The following is a 20,190-nucleotide window of genomic DNA, read 5'->3' on the forward strand; positions in this document are numbered from 1 at the left end:
GACGACTGCTGGTAGAAGGGTGCATGTTGACAGAATGTGCTGTAAAGGTTTAATGGCTTGTAAAGGGTTAATAACCTCGCTGAAGCAACAGTCACAAGAGCCAATTGTGCGATTGGCTTTCCTTGCTGGACCATTATAAATGTGCTCGTTAGTTAATGCTTTCTGTCTGTAAAACACGAATACTCAATCACCAGGACCAGTCTTGTTGATGGCTTTACACAAAGGCCCGGTTTTTAAGGCCAGATTTGTTGATGGCCTTACTGAGTGGACTATTGTAAATGTGATGCCTAGTTAATGCTTTCTGTCTGAGAGACACGGTCACAAAGGACAGAGGAATGGGAGCAGATCCTGAGATTGGAACACGATCATTCAATCATCAACTGCACAAGGCAAAGCCCGGATAGCCATCAAAGAGGAATGTGACCATTGTATATTGAAGAAGGGTATAAGAAAGTTAACTTCCAGACCACTCGCCACATGAAGGAGATGAGTGCAAGGAAGGAAGAGAGGGTGACCAGAAGGGCATCCTACGTCAGCGCCCTTGGTTGTCCGGGAAATATGGAGGCTGCACCATGTCGCCTCTACAATCCGGGGGTGGTCAGGTTCTTTGCAGCTCCAAAGAGATGTGGCTTCCCCTCTACTCCCCTAAGAAAGGAATGGGAGCGCCCATTGTCGCCAGCAGTCTGATAGAGAGAAACAGGGCATCAGCGGGCTGTACCATGTTGGCCCTCCAGTATATGGGGGGGGGGAAATCAGATTGAGCAGCGCGCGGCCGCCATGTTGGTGGTTTTGGCGGGAAGCCGCCGACTGCAGCCGCCGCGGCCGCCATCTTGGTGATCGCAGGATGGGCGCCGGCGGCCGTGGGTTGGATTTATTTGTGTTTTAGCGGGTAGGTCGCTGGCTGGATTCGCTGCTGTGGTAAGGTGAGGGAGGGATGGTGGGGTTTGTGCTGCTTTCCCGAGCTGAGCCGCCCACACAACGTCTGAGGGAGCGGAGGCTCGGCCGCCATGTTGAGGAGATGGCGCCTCCTCCCCCGGCCCGGGCCCCGACACTCTGGCAGCAGGTCGCTGCAATCCTGAGCTTCGCTTGTGGCTGCTTTACTTTCCCGGATATTTTAAACGTGAGTTAAAAAACAAATGCCTTATAAAATATTGCTTGCTATATTTAACTTGGTGTCGTTCGCTTAATACAGCTGACAGTGGGTTTATCACAAAGTCAACCTTTTACATCCCATTCTCAATCCAGCACCTCTGAGAAACCCCACTTTAAATTCCTGGAATTCACTTAAAAAAATATACAAACCTATTTTTTCGACTTATATTGGGCGGGATAGCTGTTTGTCGGCCAGCACGGACATGATGGGCCGAATGGCCTCCTATACGATAAATTTCTGATTCTGTGAAGTAAAGCCTGTTGTTTAACCAAGTCATTACTGACCAAGTTTGTATAATGCATGCTGTATGTGTTAATAAACTGTTCTGGTTTACTAAAGCGAGTAACCTTGTCACCATTTATGCCAGTGGGATCTAAGTAAATAAGGGCATTTAAAATTCCCTCCAGTGCTTGGCCAGGTTTGGGCTCAGCTCTGATTCTCCCTGCAGGGGCCTGCTGATGCTGACTGTCTGGGCTCACACATGAATGGCCATTTGGGGGAGGTGTTGTAGGATACCCTGCATCTGTAAAACCACACTCCAGCACCGAGTCATTCCTTTCAGTTGATGAGCGGGTCAAGGAAGATCATTTGGAGAAAAACAAGATGCTTTCTGGCATATTGAACAGGTGTATAAAATCATTTGTCTCATCTACTCCTGCTCTCCTGTAGTTACCGTACACCTGCATATGGTAGCTCGCTTTACTTATCTTGCCTATGATACTGGCTGAGGTTTAAAAAGAATTGAGGTACCATGTTGGTGCAGTGCTTTGGTTATCAACACATAGCAACATTGGATGCTGGTACACAAGTTAAAATTGCTACTCTGCTGAATTTCTGGTCTCGCTTGCACGAATGCAAAGAGGTTCTGAGTGAAGGCAGGAATGGAAAGTTGGTGAAAGGGTCACATTTAAACATCTGAGTAGTACTTTAAGGAGTTTTAAAGTGAAATTCATTGATCTGTTCTGAGCAGAAAATATAAGATTATCAGCTCTGGCTAGACTTATTCTTGGAGGCTTCAATGTATGACCACTGGCCTCGCCCAGTCAAACAGCCCTTTTCCTGCATCTCCAGTATTTTTATAATAAAATGTATTCCAAGAAAACTGGAGAAAAAAAAACACACTTCTCTTTAATCTTTTAATTCCTGGAGATTCCAGGATAATCCTGGAGGGTTGGAAACCATAAGAAAATAAGATCCTCAATAATAAGAAACCTTGCATAGAATACGTGTGGGTTCACAGTTAGATCTTTCTTTTCATTTATTTTTGTTTAAATGTGATACAAAGAGCTCTTTACCCTTTCTCTCCCAAACTTCATCTGGAGAGTGGAAGTTCAGGAGGGGATCCATTAGAATGTAAATAATTCTAAACTGTAACTCATCTGTGAAGCGACCCAAGCAATGTGACAGGAGAAAGGGTGCTGTTGGTTGTAGTGTCTGCTGCACCCTATCTCTGCCAGTTTCAGTGCAGAGGGGATTTACTAAACTGCTAAATTAGAAGATGGTCAATCCTAATTTCAACCCAGTTTAACTTTCCAGCCAGATCGGGAGAACACATTGGAGGCACCTAAAGGAGTCGGGAGCTTATTACAAAGAGGCATCGAAAGCCTTTGCTCCATTCTGTGGCCGGTGGGAATGCAGGCTGCCAAATCTGAGGGAACACCAGGTTACTAGGAGCAGATTTCTCAGGTGGGAGTTCAATTTAAGGGCAAAATGTTGAAGTGTTTTTAGGCCATTTATGACTCATTTTTGGAAACTTGTTTTTTTTTCCTGCTGGCACTTAGATTTTCATGAGCCATTGTGACGATTATCATGGATTATAATTTATTTTTCCCTACTCCAATTGCTTTGTAAGTAGGAAACCTCCAAATTACCACGTTTGGAGGAATAGAATAGTACGCCAGACAAGAGATGCTCTCTGCCAGCTCCCATACTTCTTCTTTTATGTAGACAGGAGAAATGACCTTACTTTGGCAGGTGTAGTGCTGGTGGAGGCTCCACGTTTCAAAGAAAACATCACTAGACCATCCATAGTAGCTTCACCATGACATTAGAGTAGGCTAGGCCTATATTCCTTAGAGTTTAGAAGAATGAGTGGTGATCTCATTGAAACATCTAAAATCTTTTATAAGGGGCTTGACAGGGTAGATTATGGGAGAATGCTTCTCCTGGCTTGGGAGTCTGGAACTGGTGGTTCACAGTCTCAGAATAAGGGGCAGTCATTTAGGACATTTCTTCACTCAGGGTTCTGAGTCTATGGAATTCTCTGCCCCAGAAAGCTGTGGATGCTCAGTTGTTGAATATATTCAAGACAGAGATTGATAGATTTTTGGGTACAAAGGGAATGTGGGGATAGTGCGGGAAGGTGGAGCTGAAGTAGATCAGCCATGATCTTGAATGGCAGAGAAGGCTTGAATGGCCTACTTCTACTCCTAATTCTTATGTTCTTATGTTTGTTTATTTAGCTATTATGCTGAATGGGGTGGTTCATAACCATTCACAGCATATATGTTCGATGTCCCTCCGTATAAAAATGACTCTTCTAACAGTTATTTAAAAGGCACTTGTAAGGTTCACTGGGAGCTATCTTATGAGATTAAGAACTTGAGGTGATGTATCTTACGCACAAAGCAAAGTTAATTTATTTCATATATCAGTGTCATAGAGTAATACAATGCAGCAGCATGTGATCATCAGCAACATGATAAAATCAACCTTCACAATTTAATATGGTATGGCTGCAGGTAACATCAACCTTCACATTCAACATGAAGAGCACATAATCTAAATTCTAGTCATTGCAATGCATGTAAGTATTATTGTCAATACAACAGAATAAATTGTGTTGTTCCAGCCCCTTCTTGCAGAAGTTTAGTGATCAGATTTGGCTGGTTGGAGAAGTGAAAGAGTGAGAAATGGATAGTCTGAATTTTGCCCTGAGGTGGCGTGATTCACAGACAGCTGACACAACTCCGATGTAACTTTCAGCCAGTACTAGAAGTTTAGCCATTAGTCAGTATGATGTAAAGTGACTTTGAAACCGAACTAGACAAATTAACCGTTGATCTTATTTGAAATTTCCCCAAAAAAGCCTCCCATTGAAATCATGCTCGGATTAAAATGGTGTTCAGAAACCCCTTGATTTTAGGTGAAACAAATGGAAAAGCATAGAAGGTAGATATTACTCCAATAGCAACATGAATATTATTGTGTCAGCATGCCATGGTTGTACAGCAATTTCTCAGTTTGCTCTTTGCTGCCCTCTACTTGTTTAGGGTATTTTGGAGAAATGCCTGAACTTTTGACCACAAGTATTCCTGAGCAAATGCCCTGGCATTCCCTCCCCACATTGCATACCTATCAGAGTGGTAAGAGGCAAAGCAAAAGGGGAAATATGGAGGCTCCAGATAATGTCCAGCACCTGGATAACTGAGGAGCTCATACTTATCGTTGCCATGTTCTTTCATTCTTTTTATGGCCTCATCAGCATAGTACTTGCTTTTCCAGTTCTTGTCATCTTCTCTGACAATGAACAGGATGATTCCCTTGGTGATTTCTATTGGGATTACACTGCCCTTATTAACTTCTTTCATGGCCTCAACTGTGTCTGCAACTCCTGATTCTGCAATTTGTATTTGGCTTGTAGTATAATCCAGACCAGTGGAAAGCAATTTATTTTTGAAACACAATCCAAATACAGCACTTGTAACGTGTCCATTGATAACAACAGCTGCTCTTACATCCGGTAGAAAGTTGACCATCGAGAGAACCAAATCTGCACCTTTTGATATTCCCATTGCTCCAACACCAGGACCATTAACCTGGAAGACATTTTTGAAATATTCATTAATGGCAACAAATATGTAAATAGCCCTAGACAATAAGAGCATGAACCAGAAATAGGAAATAAACCACAGGGGTTAAGATTCTGTATTATCGCATGTCAGAGGCAATCCCATTATTATACTTCCTATTTTTAAGGTTAATATGGCCTCAAAAATGACTGTGCAGTATCCACTTCTCGGGCACGAGATGGCCTCCTATGACGGCAGAACACACATGCTCATTATGAGCCAAAAGTACATCACGCGCCATAAAGGTTCAGGCAAGAAAAGACATCCAAGTTCCATGCCCGAACAGGCATTAGGTCCTTTTGCATATTCAAATAACAAGTCTAACACCCATTTGAAGCCCCATCTGCAATATTAGGTTGCAGGAAAACCAGGTCCGTATGCAGCCTAATAGGTGGTCCTTAAAGGGACAGCTGCAGGCTGCAACCTGTTATGTTCAGAATAACTCCCCAAGACTGTATATTGTAAGCTCAAACTGTTCTGACCTTGGTCTCTTTAATGTAACTCCAGAGTGAGAAAGCAGCATGGTAGACTGCCTTTTGTACCTGCTTGCCCAGGGTATGCAGGTGACCCTTGGGTCTCCTACATGTGCACTTCCTGTTGGCAAGTCTTACACATTGGTAATGTTTATATATATAACATCATTTCCCACCCCGCCACGCCCCGCCCAGTCTTGATATAAGTTATTTACAAGTTGAGGCGATCCGGGGCCTGATCGCCTGAGTTGAAGTCCTGGCATAGGTGAATCGGTTGGATCATTGCTGCACTGCAGTGTGGCTGGTCTGATTGGACTGTCAGGCATGGTGGGTTCATCCTCGTGGTTGACCGCGAGGTCGATTGCTGGTTGAGTGGGTCATTAATGGTAATGTCCTCTTCAAACTGTTCTTGGTTGTCAGTGAATTTCAGTTTGGCCTGATCCAAGTGCTTTCTGCACGTTTGTCCATTCAAAAGTTTGACAATACACACTCTATTCCCCTCCTTGGCTAACACAGTGCCAGCAACCCATTTGGGACCATGACCGTAATTAAGAACAAACACAGGGTCACCAACCTCAATGTCATGCGATACAGCCATACGATCGTGGTACACGTTATGCCGGTGACGCCGGGTTTCTACATGGTCATTGAGATCGGGGTGGATTAAGGAGAGCCTAGTTTTGAGTGCTCTCTTCATTAGCAATTCTGCAGGGGGGATCCCGGTAAGTGAGTGGGATAGTGTGTGGTAGCTGAGCAGTATATGAGATAACCGGGTCTGCAGGGAACCGTCCATCATGTGTTTCAAGCTCTGATGGTTTGTACTGCCCGTTCCACTTGATCATTGGATGCAGTCTTAAACGGCGCAGACCTGACATGCTTGATGGCATTGCGGGTCATGAACTCGTTGAATTCCGAGCTGGTGAAACATGGTCCATTATCACTAACAAAGATGTCGGGCAAATCATGGGTGGCGAACATGGCCCAGAGGCTTTCAATGGCGGCAGTGGACGTACATGACATTATTATACATTCAATCCATTTAGAGTAAGCATCCACTGCTACTAGGAACATTTTTCCTAGAAAGGGGCCAGTGAAATCTACGTGGACCCTGGACCACAGTTTGGAGGGCCATGGCCACAGACTCAGTAGGGCCTTGCTTAACAATGAGCAAGTGTTACATTGGTGTACACATGACTCCAATTCCAAGTCAATACCGGGCCACCCAACGTGTGACCTGGCGATAGCCTTCATCATGACTATGCCTGGATGGGTACTGTGAAGGCCACGTATAAACGTTTCCCTGCCTTATTTTGGCAAAACTACACGATTCCCCCATAGGAGACAGTCCGAATGGATGGAGATTTCATCCTTGCGTAGGTGGAATGGCTTAATTTCGTCTTGCATTTCCCTGGGAACCGCCAACCAGCTCCTATTGAGGATGCAGCTTTTTACTTGTGCTAGCACAGGGTCCTGGCTAGTCTAGATCCTGATCTGGCGAGCTGTGACTGGTGGCCCCTCCCCCTCAAAAGCATCCATTACAAGAAGCAAGTCTGCGGGTTGTGCCATTTCCACCCCGATGGTTGGCAACAGCAGCCAACTGAGGGCATCAGCACAGTTCTCACTGCCTGGTCTCTGGCGGATTACATAGTCACATGCAGGCAACGTTAGTGCCCATCTTTGGTTACGGGATGAAGCATTGATGTTAATATCTTTGCTTTCTGAGAACAGCAAAATGAGCGGCATGTGGTCGGTTTCGAGCTCGAACCAGGGTCCAAATAGGTATTGGTGCATTTTCCTAACCCTGTATACGCATGCTAATGCTTCTTTCTCAACCATACCGTAGGCTCTTTCAGTCTTAGATAAGCTTCTGGACGCATATGCAACTGGTTGCAGTTTGCCTGACACATTGGCTTGCTGTAACACACAACCGACCCCGTACGAAGATGCATCACAAGCTAGTACTAAACGTTTACACGGGTCATACAATACAAGCAACTTGTTAGAACATAGCAGGTTTCTGGCCTTGTTAAAGGCTGTCACTTGGAGATTTACCCCAAACCCAGTTGTCACCCTTGCATAGCAATAAATGCAATCGTTCCAGCAAAGTGCTCAACCATGGTAGAACGTTCCCAAAATAGTTGAGTCCCAGGAGCGAATGCAGCTCTGTCACATTCTGTGGTCTGGGTGCATTCTTGATGGCTTCCGTTTTGGAGTCAATGGGTCTGATACCGTCCGCCGCAATCTTTCTCCCCAGAAATTCGACCTCTGGCGCCAGGAAAACACACTTGGAGCGTTTCAGCCTGAGTACCACTCCAGTCGCATGAGAACCTCTTCCAGATTGTGCAAGTGTTCGGTGGTGTTGCGGCCAGTGATCAAGATGTCGTCTTGAAACACCATGGTGCGCGGAACCGATTTCAGCAGACTCTCCATGTTTCTCTGGAAGCTGGCCGCAGCCGAGCAAATCCCAAAGGGGCATATGTGGTATATGAACAGTTCTCTGTGCGTATTGATGCACGTCAATGTTTTTGAAGGTTCAGCCAGCTCCTGTGTCATGTAAGCAGAGGTTAGATCCAGCTTGTTGAACAACTTCCCCCGTGCTAGCGTTGCGAACAGGTCATCCACTTTGGGTAGTGGGTACTGGTCCTGTAACTAGACTTGGTTGATCGTTACCTTGTAGTCCCCATAGATTCTGACGGTCCCATCGCTTTTCAACACCGGAACAATTGGACTGGCCCACTCGTTGAACTCGACTGGCGATATGATCCCCTCTCATTGAAGTCTGTCCAGCTCGATCTCGACTTTCTCTTGCATCAGGTATAGAACCGCTTGGGCCTTGTGATGAATGGGTTGTGCATCAGGGACTAGATGGATCTGCACTTTGGCACCTGTGAAGTTGCCGATACTTGGCTCGAATAACGACGTGAATTTGTTTAGCACTTGGGCATACCGAAGACAGTGCTTTGATGTCGTCCAGTTTCATCGGATCTTTACTAGCCAGCTTCTGCCGAACACCGTTGGGTCATCGCCTGGTACAATCCATAGTGGTAAATCATGCACAGCTCCATTGTATGATACCTTCACTGCCACAATGCCAATGACTGATATGAGCTCTTTGGTGTAAGTGTGCAGCTTGTAGTGGATCGGGCCTAGTTTTGGCCTTTGTGCCTTGTTGCCTCACAGTTTCTCAAAAGCCTTCTTGCTCATAATTGACTGACTCGCCTGCGTGTCCAATTTCATAGAAACTGGAATGCCGTTTAATTTGACTTTTAACATTATTGGAGGGCTTTTGGTGGTGAAGGTGTGTACCCCATACACTTCCTCTTCAGCCTCGGGTTGAGTTGCCTCTCATTCGTTCAGCGTGATCCGCGCCGGATAGGTCACAGAAACATAGAAAATAGGTGCAGGAGAAGGCCATTCGGCCCGTCAAGCCTGCACCACCATTCAATAAAATCATAGCTGATCATGCACCTCAGTACCCCTTGCCTGCTTTCTCTCCATACCCCTTGATCCCTTTAGCTGTAACGGCCATATCAACTCCCTATTGAATATATCGAATGAACTGGCATCAACAACTCTCTGCGGTCGGGAATTCCACAGGTTAACAACTCTCTGAAGAAGTTTCTCCTCATCTCACTCCTAAATTGCTTACCCCTTATCCTTAAACAGTGTCCCCTGGTTCTGGACTTCCCCAACATCGGGAACATCCTTCCTGCATCTAACCTGTCCAGTCCGGTTAGAATTTTATATATTTCTATGAGATCCCCTCTCATACTTCTAAACTCCAGTAAATAAGGGCCCAGTTGATCCAGTCTCTCCTCTTATGTCAGTCCAGCCATCCCGGGAATGAGTCTGGTGAACCTTCGCTGCATTCCCCCAATAGCAAGAACGTCCTTCCTCAGATTAGGAGACCAAAACTGAACACAATATTCCAGGTGAGGCTTCACCAAGGCCTTGTGCAACTGCAGTAAGACCTCCCTGCTCCTATACTCAAATCCCCAAGCTATGAAGACCAACATGCCATTTGCCGCCTTCACCGCCTGCTGTACCTGCATGCCAATTTTCAATTAAGTTGCATGTTCAGCCATATGAAGGGCCGAATGGCCTACTCCTGCACCTGTTTTCTCTGTTTCTATGACTGATGTACCATGACACCCAGGTCTCATTGCATCTCCCCTTTTCCTAATCTGCCATTCAGATAATATTCTGCCTTTGTGTTTTTGCCCCCAAAGTGGATAACCTCAGATTTATCCACATTCTACTGCATCTGCCATGCATTTTCCCATTCAAGTAACCTGTCCAAATCACCCTGCAGCCTCTTGGCGTCCTCCTCATAGCCACCCAGTTTAGTGTCATCTGCAAACTTGGAGATATTACACTCAATTCCTTCATCCAATCATTAATGTATATTGTAAATAGCTGGGGTCCCAGCACTGATCTCTCGGGCACCCCGCTAGTCGCTGCCTGCCATTCTGAAAAGGACCCGTTTATCCCGACTCTCTGCTTCCTGTCTGCCAACCAGTTCTCTATCCACGTCAGTACATTGCCCCCAATAGCATGTAGTTTAATTTTGCACACCAATTTCTTGTGTGGAACCTTATGAAAAGCCTTTTGAAAGTCCAAATACACCACATCCACTGGTTCTCCCTTGTCCACTCTACTAGTTACATCCTCAAAATATTCCAGAAGATTTGTCAAGCACGATTTCCCTTTTATAAATCCATGCTGACTTGGACCAATCATGTCACTGCTTTCCAAATACGCTGTTATTTTATCTTTAATAATTGATTCCAACATTTTCTGCACTACTGATGTCAGGCTACCCGATCTATAATTACTCGTTTTCTCTCTCCCTCCTTTTTTAAAAAGTGGTGTTACATTAGCTACCCGCCAATCCATAGGAACTGATCCAGAGTCTATCGAATGTTGGAAAATGATCACCAATGCATCCACTATTTCTAGGGCCACTTCCCTAAGTACTCTGGGATGCAGACTATCAGGCCCTTGGAATTTATCGGCCTTCAATCCCATCAATTTCCCTATCACAATTTCCCACCGAATAAGGATATCCTTCAGTTCCTCCTTCTCACTAGACCCTCGGTCTTTTAGTACTTCTGGGAGGTTATTTGTGTCTTCCTTCATGAAGAGAGAATGAAAGTATTTGTTCAGTTGGTCTGCCATTTCTTTGTTCCCCATTATAAATTCACCTGAATCTGACTGCAACGGACCTACTTTTGTCTTCGCTAATCTTTTTCTCTTCACATATCTATAGAAGCTTTTGCAGTCAGTTTTTATGTTCCCTGCAAGTTTCCTCTCATACTCTATATTCCCCCTCTTAATTAAACCCTTTGTCCTCCTCTGCTGAATTCTACATTTCTCCCAGTCCTCAGGTTGCTGCTTTTTCTGGCCAATTTATATGCCTCTTCCTTGGATTTAACACTATCCTTAATTTCCCTTGTTAGCCAGGGTTGAGCCACCTTCACCGTTTTATTTTTTACTCCAGACAGGGATGTACAATTGTTGAAGTTCATCCATGTGATCTTTAAATATTTGCCACTGCCTATCCACCGTCAACCCTTTAAGTATCATTTGCCAGTCTATTCTAGCCAATTCACGTCTCATACAGTCGAAGTTTACTTTCCTTAAGTTCAAGACCTTAGTCTCTGAATTAACTGTGTCAATCTCCATCTTAATAAAGAATTTTACCATATTATGGTCACTCTTCTTCAAGGGGCCTCTCACAACAAGATTGATGATTCGTCCTTTCTCATTACACATCACCTAGTCTAGGATGGCCAGCCCGCTAGTTGGTTCCTCGACATATTGGTCCAGAAAACCATTACTTATACACTCCAGAAAATCCTCCTCCACCGTATTGCTACCAGTTTGGTAAGCCCAATCTATATGTAGATTAAAGTCGCCCATGATAATTGCAGTACCTTTATTGCACCCATCCCTAATTTCTTGTTTGATGCTGTCCGCAACCTCATTACTACTGTTTGCTGGTCTGTGCACAATTCCCACTAGCGTTTTCTGCCCTTTGGTATTCCGCAGCTCCACCCATTTAGATCATCCAAGCTAATGTCCTTCCATACTATTGCATTAATTTCCTCTTTAACCAGCAATGCTACCCCACCTCCTTTTCCTTTCTGTCTATCCTTCCTGAATGTTGAATACCCCTGGATGTTGAGTTCCCAGCCTTGGTCATCCTGGAGCCATGTCTCCTTGATGCCAATTATATCATCTTCTGCCGACTCTGCCACGTGATGAGTCATAGCACGTCTGCAAATTCGCTGGAGGTGCCCCATTGTTCCACAGTCCTCGCACACGTAGGCTTGAATCGACATTGATGGGCTTGATGATTACTCCTGCAGCGCCAACATGGTGTTAATGGATTCACATTCATGCCCATGGTGGACTCTGAGTCATCCTAGGTTTGGCCTCTGCAGGCGTGTAGGCCCTGCCATGTACAGTTCTGCCTGCTGAAGGTGTTAATTTATGCACAGTACTTGCCGGTGAGCTTCGATGCTGCAATGATATCTGTTTAGTGTTATCGTTCGTGGACATGAAAGCCTGGGCTATCGTGATGGCCTCGCTCAGATCTCGGGATTCGGCAGACAGCAGTTTGCGAAGAATGACTTTGTGGCCGATTCCAAGCATGAAAATGTCTTGCAATACTTCCCTCAAAAATCTAGCAAATACGCACGGTCCTGCAAGGCATCTTAGGTCGATGACATAGCTCGCCACGTCCTGGCCCTTGGAGCGATGGTGCGTATAAAAGCGATACCTAGCCATCAAGATGCTCTCCTTTCGTTTGAGGTGTTCCCGAAACAGTGTGAACAACTCTTCATATGTCTTCTCCGTTGGTTTTGTCGGTGGTAGCAGATTTTTGATAAGGCCATATATCGTGAACTCGCAAACGGTGAGGAGAATCGCCCTGCGCTTGACCGCGGTTTCTTACTTTTCCAGCTCGTTGGCCATGAAGTACTGGTCAAGATGCTCAACGAAGGCTTCCCAATCATCATCCTCAACAAATCTCTCAAGAATGCCAACGGCAGGCATAACCGTGTGAAAATTCGTGATCTGTTACTCGTCACCAATTGTTATGTTCAGAATATCTCCAAGACTGTATATTGTAAGCTCAAACTGTTGTGGCCTTGGGCTCTTTAATGTAACTCCAGAGTGAGGAAGCAGCATAGTAGATTGCCTTTTATACCTGCTTGCCCAGGGTGTGCAGATAACCATTGTGTCTCCCACAGATGTGCCCCCTGGTGGCAAATCTTACACATTGGTAATGTTTACATACATAACACAACCAACAAGGCAAATGTTCAAAACATACTTACCTGAATGTGGAGCCAGGAGGACCCAGCATCTGTCTGAGGCTGAACCACACTGTTCGCAAATCTGGTGTCATATTTGATCCTGAAATGAGCTTCCGAATACATAGCTGTGACATAATTTAAGACCGTCTATTTCCACCTCCATAACATCACCCGTCTTCGCCCTTGCCTCAGCTCATCCGCTGTTGAGACCCTCGACCATGCCTTTGTTACCTCTAAACTTGACTATTCCAATGCACTCCTAGCTGGCCTTCCATTTTCTACCCTACACAAGCTCAGGTCATCCAAAACTCAGCTGCCCATGTCCTAACATGCACCAAGTCCCATTCACCCATCACCCCTGTGCTCGTGGACCTACATTGGCTCCCGGTTAAGCAATGTCTCAATTTCAAAATTCTCATTCTTGTTTTCAAATCCCTTCATGGCCTTGCCACCAACCCCGGCCCCCCCACCCATCTCTAATCTCCTCCAGCTCCACAACCCCCCAGAGATATCTGCGCTCTTCTAATTCTGCCCTCTTGAGCATCCCTAATTATAATTGCTCAACCATTAGCGACCGTGCCTTCTATTGCCTGGGCCCTAAGCTGTGGAATTTCCTGCCTAACCACTCAATCTCTCTAACTCTCTTTCCACCTTTTAAGACGCTCCTTAAAACCTACCTCTTTGACCAAGTCTGCTCTAATTTTGACTTTTTACTCTGTTAAAGGCACGACAAAAGTACAAGTTGTTGTTGTTGAGTGCTTCTCCTGACCCCACATTAAAGTCATGTGGACCTCTGCCGGCCTCCCCACTCCCCCGATCGGTATTTCTTACCTCCATCGATTGTGACCTCGACAATACCCCCTCCCCGATCCCATCATCTTTCCTCCCCAATCCTGACTGTTACCCATGCATCCCAATTGCTACCACCAAACCGATCACCTTAGTTTCCTGGTCTAAAGTTTAAAGTTTTACCCAAGGGTCGCTACTGGCGTTGCAGCAGCCTGATCTTCAAGTCCACTTCCCTGGTGGCCTATCTGGGGACGTCTATTAAATGTCTGCAGCTCACCGGCTCGATGATAATGAGCCCTAAGGTCTTGGGCCTATCCATTCAGGTGGAAGGATTGATCCCTGTGTTTTGGGTGAGCTCGAATTTCTAGGCCTTTATCTCCTAATTTAGAAGTTCGACCCTCTGGTTTGTATTTTATCAAGTGGACAGGAGCTGACCTTTTCCCAGGTCTTTGTGATACCATTCTTGATTCACTGTTGTGAATTTTACCTCTATTAATCTCTCAGACATCGTAGATAAGTTGTCATGAGAGAAAGACTCATTCATTATTTTATGATAACTAAATAAGACAAATTCATTTTTAAATACACAAGATTTGTGGATTTCTTTCAATATTTTGTGGATCACATTCTCCAAATCAGTCCGTTCAGTCTGCTCATATTTTGCCACTGAGGTTGGGGATAGCATCAAACTCGAAATTAGGGATGTGTGCAATAAAGGTACAGCAGTTATCATGGGTGATTTTAATCTACATATAGATTGGGCTAAACAAAATGGTAGAAATACGGTGGAGGAGGATTTCCTGGAGTCTATAAGGGATGGTTTTCTAGACCAATATGACGAGGAACCAACTAGAGAACTGGCCATCCGAGACTGTGTGTTGCGTAATGAGAGAGGATTAATTAGCAATCTTGTTGTAGAGGCCCCTTGGGAAAGGGTGACCATAATATGGTATAATTCTTCATTAAGAAGGAGAGTGACACAGTTAATTCAGAGACTAGGGTCCTGAAGCTAAAGAAAGGTAACTTCAATGGTATGAGACGTGAATTGGCTGGGATAGACTGGAGAATGATACTCCAAAGGGTTGACGGTGGATAGGCAATGGCAGATATTTAAAGATCACATGGATGAACTTCAACAATTGTACATCCCTGTCTGGAGTAAAAATAAAACGGGGAAGGTGGCTCAACCATGGCTAACAAGGGAAGTTAGGGATAGTGTTAAATCCAAGGAAGAGGCATATAAATTGGCCAGAAAAAGCAGCAAACCTGAGGACTGGGAGAAATTTAGAATTCAGCAGAGGAGAACAAAGGGTTTAATTAGTTGGGGGAAAATAGTGTATGAGAGTAAGCTTGCAGGGAACATGAAAACTGACTGCAAAAGCTTCTATAGATAAGTGAAGAGAAAAAGATTAGTGAAGACAAATGTAGGAGCGTTGCAGTCAGAATCAGGTGAAGTTATAATGGGGAACAAAGAAATGGCAGACCAATTGAACAAATACTTTGGTTCTGTCTTCACTAAGGAAGACACAAATAACCTTCCGGAAATACTAGGGGACCGAGGGTCTCGCGAGAAGGAGGAACTGAAGGAAATCCTTATTAGTCAGGAAATTGTGTTAGGGAAATTGATAGGATTGAAGGCCAATAAATCCCCAGTGCCTGATAGTCTGCATCCCAGAGTACTTAAGGAAGAGGCCCTAGAAATAGTGGATGCATTGGTGGTCATTTTCCAACATTCTATAGACTCTGGATCAGTTCCTATGGATTGGAGGGTAGCTAACGTAACCCCACTTTTTAAGAAAGGAGGGAGAGAGAAAACAGGGAATGAAAGACTGGTTAGCCTGACATCGGTCATGGGGAAAATGTTGGAATCAATTATTAAAGATGCAATAGCAGGACATTTGTAAAGCAGTGACTGGATTGGTCCAATCCAGCATGGATTTCTGAAAGGGAAATCATGCTTCACAAATCTAGAATTTTTTGACAATGTAACGAGCAGAATGGACAAGGCAGAACCAGTTGATGTGGTGTATTTGGACTTTCAAAAGGCTTTTGACAAGGTCCCACACAAGAGATTGGTGTGCAAAATTAAAGCACATGGTATTGGGAGTAATGTATTGACGTGGATAGAGAACTGGCTGGCAGACAGGGAGCAAAGAGTAGGAATAAACTAGTCCTTTTCAGAATGGCAGGCAGTGACTAGGGTATGACAAGGTTCAGTGTTGAAACCACAGCTATTTACAATATACATTAATGATTTAGATGAAGGAATTGAATGTAATATCTCCAAGTTTGCAGATGACACTAAGCTGGGTGGCAGTGTGAGCTGTGAGGAGGAAGCTAAGAGGCTTCAGATTGACTTGGACAGGTTAGACAAGTGGGCAAATGCATGGCTGATGCAGTATAATGTAGATAAATGTGAGGTTATCCACTTTGGTAGCAAAAACAGGGAGGCAGAAGATTATCTAAATGGTGACAAATTAGGAAAAGGGGAGGTGCAACGAGTCCTGCGTGTCATGGTACATCAGTCATTGAAAGTTGGCGTGCAGGTACAGCAGGCGGTGAAGAAGGCAAATGGCATGTTGGCCTTCATAGTGAGAGGATTTGAGTATCGGAGCAGGGAGATCTTACTGCAGTTGTACAGGGCCTTGGTGAGGCCTCACCTTGAATATTGTGTACAGTTTTGGTCTCCTAATCTGAGAAAGGACATTCTTGCTATTGAGGGAGTGCAGCGAATGTTCACCAGACTGATTCCCAGGATGACAGGACTTGACATTTGAGGAAAGACTGGATCGATTAGGCTTATATTCACTGGAATTTAGAAGAATGAGCAGGGATCTCATAGAAACATATAAAATTCTGACGGGATTGGACAGGTTAGATGCAGGAAGAATGTTCCCGATGTTGGGACCAGGGGTCACAGTCTAAGGATAAAGAGTCAGCCATTTAGGACCGAAATGAGGAGAAATTTCTTTACTCAGAGAATTGTCAATCTGTGGAATTCTCCACCACAGAAAGTTGCTAAGGCCAGTTCGTTAGATATATTCAAGAGTGAGTTAGATGTGGTCCTAACGGCTGAAGTGATCAAGGGGTATGGAGAAAAAGCAGGAATGGGGTACTGAAGTTGCATGATCAGCCATGATCATATTGAATGGTGGTGCAAGCTCGAAGGGCTGAATGGCCTATTCCTGCATCTATTTTCTATGTTTCTATGTTTCTATAAGCAATGCAGTCAGTTCATGCACCAATGGGCACAATATTCAGATTTTCTTTTCACATATGTTGAAGAGGCTAATTAAGTGACTGCTGTGCATTAATTTCAACATATTGATCTATTAACTGACCTGATATTCATAATTTTATTTTCATGAGGCTGTATGTCGGTGCCCCGCAGACTCTGAGGAGGACCGGTCTCCTTTTGGCAGCACTTCCTTCTCCGTCCTGCTCGTTGGATATAAAGTACTGTTCTAGCCATTCGACATAGGCGTCCTAGTCCTCACCCTCCGAGAACTTCTTCAGGATGCCCACAGTTTGATGCATCTTTGCCTTGGATTCGTATTCTCGTCGCCAGTTATTGTGCTCCTAACACAGATGAGGCTGCACACAGGGAGGTTAAAGTAACAAAGAGGTGGGATTTAAGGAGGATCTTAAAAGAGCAGAGGGTTTTGGAGGAATTCCAGAGCATGGGGCCTTGGCACCGGAAAGCACAGCCACCAAAGCAGAAGTTGCTTTGACCAATGTAATTACTTGGAAATAAAGCTCTTTAGCCCCTCGTGACCTTGTGCATGCCAATTTTTCCAAAAGGCAATGCTGGTGGATTAAAAAAAAATGATGTCTGGTCATCCTCTGTTATTCACATTGTGCCTTGAGTTAATTCATTAAAATCTGGTTACTACCAATATGCCTTTCACCTAAAGGCTTTCTCCATTGTTGTTTTTGTTTTTTTTTGCCAGATATCCTTCTTGGGATCTGTGTTGTGTATCTGTAAAGCATGCACTCCCATCTTCCGCCACCAGGGAGCTCATCCCCTGAAGTCCCAAGGGATCCCAGCATCCCTTGGGAGCACTGTATCTAAGCCGGCCCCGATGGCCTGTTCCTCACTCTGGAGTGTCTTATTAAAGACTGAGGTCAAGCTCGTTGGAGGTGCCCCATTGTTCCACAGCTCTTGCAAACATACCCTTTGAAGTGGCATGAATAGGCTAAATCGAAGTCTCCACAATGCCAACAAGGTGTGAATTGCCTTGCATTCATCCTTTTTTGGGGACTCAGTCATCTGGGTCACCTGAGGCCTGCTGGCAGTTGCAGACTCGTGGGTTCTGCCCTGTACATATCTGCTCGCAAACACAGTTCCAGTTAATTTATGAACATTGCTAGCACTTGTGTGCTGAGAAATTTGTTTGGTGTTATCACTGGTGGACATAAACGCCTGTGCTATCGCAATGGCCTTACTGAGGGTCGGTGTCTCTACAGTCAAAAGTTTTCGTAGGATTGTCTCATGGCCAGTGCCCAGTACAACAAGGTCTCTGAGCATTTGCTCCAGGTAGCCATCAAACTCACATTGTCCTGCAACTATATAATACATTGTGCGTTACATGACATAATGCTTATCATTAAACATCATTGCCACAGATTTTCCATCATAGTGCAAAATCTACTACATGCAAATAGTTTATTTGATGATGTAACTCACCTTTGGATGCTGCCTCAAAAAATTCACGGCTTCTTCAAAATAACTCAGTCGAAGTTTATCACATCATTTGGAAGGTCATCGTAATCACGGTAGGCCAACGCCAGTGTAGTAAAGCCATGCTTTGCCAACAGACTAGTCCTGTTCTCCAGCAATCCACCTTCTATTGTGTTCACATTAATCACTCCTGGAAATGGACCATTTCCTGTCAAATTCAAACAAGTTTCAGTTTATTCTTTTGTTGAAATCTCTGCTGGATTGTTTTGAGTCTAAATAGTCAAAAATAATTTTTCTGAGTCACTTAATCCAGGATTGCTGTACATGGAAAACTAGCTATTGATGATAATGCTTTAATCCCAAGAAGTCTTCAGGTTTTACTGTTGGCTGTCTGATATATGCATGTAAGTAGTAGTTACATCCAATTGATTAATAGTTACAGCACAGGTATATGGTCATTTCTGTATTCAAGCACAGTACTTTATTGCCTATTGGTATTTAAGATCAAAAGTCAATCAGTTATCAATAGTTAATACAACAAGTAGAATTTATACAGTGGCTTAAGCATAGAAAATGTCCCATGCCACTTCACGGAGGAGCAATCGAAGAAGAGAGATGAGGGTGGGCCTGCATATTTATTATTTCAATGTGTCAAGGCGGATAGACAAATGGATAATTCACTGTGGCCTTCATAGTGAGAGGATTTGAGTATCGGAGCAGGGAGATCTTACTGCAGTTGTACAGGGCCTTGGTGAGGCCTCACCTTGAATATTGTGTACAGTTTTGGTCTCCTAATCTGAGAAAGGACATTCTTGCTATTGAGGGAGTGCAGCGAATGTTCACCAGACTGATTCCCAGGATGACAGGACTTGACATTTGAGGAAAGACTGGATCGATTAGGCTTATATTCACTGGAATTTAGAAGAATGAGCAGGGATCTCATAGAAACATATAAAATTCTGACGGGATTGGACAGGTTAGATGCAGGAAGAATGTTCCCGATGTTGGGACCAGGGGTCACAGTCTAAGGATAAAGAGTCAGCCATTTAGGACCGAAATGAGGAGAAATTTCTTTACTCAGAGAATTGTCAATCTGTGGAATTCTCCACCACAGAAAGTTGCTAAGGCCAGTTCGTTAGATATATTCAAGAGTGAGTTAGATGTGGTCCTAACGGCTGAAGTGATCAAGGGGTATGGAGAAAAAGCAGGAATGGGGTACTGAAGTTGCATGATCAGCCATGATCATATTGAATGGTGGTGCAAGCTCGAAGGGCTGAATGGCCTATTCCTGCATCTATTTTCTATGTTTCTATGTTTCTATAAGCAATGCAGTCAGTTCATGCACCAATGGGCACAATATTCAGATTTTCTTTTCACATATGTTGAAGAGGCTAATTAAGTGACTGCTGTGCATTAATTTCAACATATTGATCTATTAACTGACCTGATATTCATAATTTTATTTTCATGAGGCTGTATGTCGGTGCCCCGCAGACTCTGAGGAGGACCGGTCTCCTTTTGGCAGCACTTCCTTCTCCGTCCTGCTCGTTGGATATAAAGTACTGTTCTAGCCATTCGACATAGGCGTCCTAGTCCTCACCCTCCGAGAACTTCTTCAGGATGCCCACAGTTTGATGCATCTTTGCCTTGGATTCGTATTCTCGTCGCCAGTTATTGTGCTCCTAACACAGATGAGGCTGCACACAGGGAGGTTAAAGTAACAAAGAGGTGGGATTTAAGGAGGATCTTAAAAGAGCAGAGGGTTTTGGAGGAATTCCAGAGCATGGGGCCTTGGCACCGGAAAGCACAGCCACCAAAGCAGAAGTTGCTTTGACCAATGTAATTACTTGGAAATAAAGCTCTTTAGCCCCTCGTGACCTTGTGCATGCCAATTTTTCCAAAAGGCAATGCTGGTGGATTA

The 20,190-nt window shown here is 44.4% G+C and overlaps 1 pseudogene; it reads right to left on the bottom strand.

Annotated features, from left to right (window-relative positions):
- Positions 1-4,413: 4,413 nt before the first annotated feature.
- Positions 4,414-19,909, bottom strand: LOC139262716 (peroxisomal succinyl-coenzyme A thioesterase-like; annotated as a pseudogene).
- Positions 19,910-20,190: the final 281 nt, after the last annotated feature.

The sequence above is a fragment of the Pristiophorus japonicus genome, chromosome 4, assembly GCF_044704955.1.
Source record: "Pristiophorus japonicus isolate sPriJap1 chromosome 4, sPriJap1.hap1, whole genome shotgun sequence".
NCBI classification, from domain to species: domain Eukaryota; kingdom Metazoa; phylum Chordata; class Chondrichthyes; family Pristiophoridae; genus Pristiophorus; species Pristiophorus japonicus.